Below are 3,358 nucleotides of genomic sequence, written 5' to 3'. Positions count from 1 at the left end.
TAAATCACTTGACTGCAGGTCGGTTTGAACCACAAATCTGTCCTATTGCCTTTATCTATTCTCTTCTAAATTACTGAACATTCCATATATTTTACTTGTTTTGTCCATTGTCAGTTTTCATTGCTGGATAAAAAGCTCCACTGCTGTGCCAGTGCTCAGTTTTGTTCATTTCTAATGTGCCCAGATGCCGGGGACCAGCCTGGACTAATTATTAGGAGACTCTTGAAGGAGGATGTGGAGTCGGCTGAATGGAAAAAAAAAACAAAAAAAAACCTCACAGAGTCAATGGGTCATTTTGAGTCTCAGGCAGATGATGGTGATGACTCTCTTCTCTTTATTACAAAATTGTTGCTTCTTATATCCCATTTAGAATATGCTATGATCTCACAATAGCCACGAACAAGCAATTACAAATCAATCAAATATTATATTCTTACATCAAAGGTACAAGAGGAACTCAAGGTCACCAAACATTCCTGTGTCTCTATACTCCTTAGTTACTCCTTAGTTACCTTGATAACGTCTGCCTTCTGTGAGTGACTCTGTTTCTCTCTAATCCTCCCTAAAATGTCTAGTTTGGCCTTGATTTGTTTTTCTCTAATCCTTTTGAAATGTCAGGTTAATTTTAAACAAAGTTCTACATCTTAATTTCTAACTTTACCAACATCTATTACTTTCTATAGATTCATTAATTACAACTCATAATCAAAAACATAATCTTTACTATAACTGGTCATACATATAAATGATCAAATAATAAAAACAAGAACATAAAAGTACCCTAAAGTTTCCTAGTTAAGAACAAAGTAGTAATTCTCTCATACTAACAATATCTCAAAACTTCTAATCAAATTCCTACCTCTGTTCCCAAGCTCTCACTGCCCTTGACTGTCTCCTAAGGAGCTCTGGTAGCGTAGTGGTTACGAATTGGACTGCAAACTTTAAGGTCAGCGGTTCGAAACTATCAGCCACTCCGCGGGAGAAAGATGAGGCTTTCTACTCCCGTAAAGATTTACACCCTCGGAAACCCTGTACAGGGTCGCTATGGGTCAGAACCAACTTGACGGCACTTAACAACAACAACAACACAAGCTGCTTTCTAAAGGCTTTAATGTCTTTGACTAAAACTACATGGCATGGAATATTTCTTACAATCCTAAACTTGAATTGTTAAAACTTTAGCTAGTGGTGCAATGATTAAGCAATGAAAGGATGGAAGTTTGAACTCACAGTGACTTTACCGGAGAAAAGTCATGAAGATCTGGTTCTATGAAAATTATAGCCAAGACAATGCTATGGGAAAATTCTAGTCTCTCATACACATTTCTATGAGATAGAATCCACCTAAAGGCACACAACACCAATAACTGTCCATTTCAGCTTCATTAACTCCTGGAAACCTCAAACTCAACATATTTCAAATTGAACTTATCACCTATTCTTCTGCCAAACCTTAGGCACCAACTATCACTTTTTTCTTGTTCTCATCTCCCATATTTCACTCAGTCACCAGTCCAACTGACTTCACCACTTACATTTTTTCTGAAGCTCATCCACTACGCAACTTCAGCACTTCCTCAAACCCTTTCTCCACAATATTTCCATAGTGATTTTTTAAGTGACAAATCTGAGGAACTCTCCTTAAACATGAGGTTTTGCAAGACCAGGCTGACACTCAGCCATTGTTATGGGTTGGCCCTCGGGGGAGCAGTTCCTGAGTCTCCATTTAGCTTCAAAGCTGCTACTTCAGACACCTTCAATCATGGATGTTCCTGGAGGATCTTATAACAAATATTTCACTTTATTTCTGGACAGGATGTTTTGTATTCAAGAAAGAGAAAGGAAGGTTGTTGTTGGGGCATGGGATGCAGAATACAAGCTTATTCCTTTAACCTGGGAAATAGGAAATACTTAAGTATATAAGATACTTCTCAGACTTTTTTTTTTTAAAGTGTATTGTACTACTCCTAACCTGATCCTATGATCATGCCAACACCATCCCCTCCCCAAAGTATAAATCAGATCCCAGTGTTCAAAGTAAATCCTGAAATGCATGAGCAAGAAGCATCCAATGTTCTTTCTATTGGGCAGTTCTTTTTCAGCTGCCATGTTATTGTGTAATTAGACCATTTAGATTGTTTCATATAACACAGGAATGGAAGGTGCCTCAAAGTGTTTCAATCACAGGTTCCATCATTCTTCTGTCATATCTTTTCCTTGTCTTAATGCGTATCTCCTGATGTTCTGGCTCTTTAACTGTCCATCGGAGCTCGTTGAAACCAGGCCTTACCAAAAAAACATAGTATTCTTGCAACCTGTATACTTGGTACCTGGTATGACATCATCACTAGCCCTGGTAGCCCTGTGGGTTAGGCATTGTGGTGCTAACCACAATGTCAGCAGTTCAAATGCACCGCTGCACCTAGTGAGAAAGATCAGGCTGTCTGCTCCTGTAAAGATTTACAGTCTCTGAAACCCTACATGGGGTTGGATTTCTGTTTTTTAAGACATCATCATGGACACCAATCAAACTCTAGTACCATCAATGCTACCATCATCTCAGGCAGATTGGGAAATTTTCTCCCCTTTTTTATATTATTTACAGAAATGCAACCCACTCTTCACTAAAAGGATAAAAAAAATACTGGGCCCAGTGCCCATTGTTGGGACTTACTGTGTTACTTTTCTTCTTAGTTCATAAGAAACACAAGATGATGATAATCTCTGTTTGTCACAGTTCCCAGTCCTAGTGGGAAAGATAACCAGGACATCAGGTCTCCCAGTGGGCTTTATAACCAGGACAGAAGGGTGTTGACCACTCATCCAGGGCTCTTAGCCATGCTATTTATGGTCACACTTTCAATCTGCTTCATGAGGAGATTGTCAGTACAAAGAACACCCCTCACCTAGCAAGGTTCCTGACTGTTTGATTTCCTTTCATTCCTGGATACAGGACCCACCCAACCTCTAAAGTTGGGCAAAGGCCCTGAAACCATTGATGTACGGACTTTCCTAGTTCTGAGGTATTCCACAACTGTGAGATTTTCAGTGACTATAGTTTCACTAGAAAACATACAAAGTTCTAAAGGAGCATCTAGGATTTCTGCTAAGAGACATCTATCCACTTGCCTTAAGATGCTTCTCATCATTGCACAAACTGTGTTTTCCACACAACTCTGCATTGTCTGTCTTTGCTCACACCCTTACTTCCTCTTCTCCTTCCTTCTCCTAGTTTTCTATTTAATAATATTTATTTAGCCTGTATTGTCATGTTATATGTTGTTGTTGTTGTTGTCAGGTGCCATTGAGTCAGAACAGACCCATAGCAACCCCATGCACAGCAGAACGAAACAATGTC

Source organism: Chrysochloris asiatica, unplaced genomic scaffold (genome assembly GCF_000296735.1).
Source record: "Chrysochloris asiatica unplaced genomic scaffold, ChrAsi1.0 scaffold00219, whole genome shotgun sequence".
In the NCBI taxonomy this organism is placed as follows: domain Eukaryota; kingdom Metazoa; phylum Chordata; class Mammalia; order Afrosoricida; family Chrysochloridae; genus Chrysochloris; species Chrysochloris asiatica.
This window is presented reverse-complemented; position numbering follows the sequence as displayed.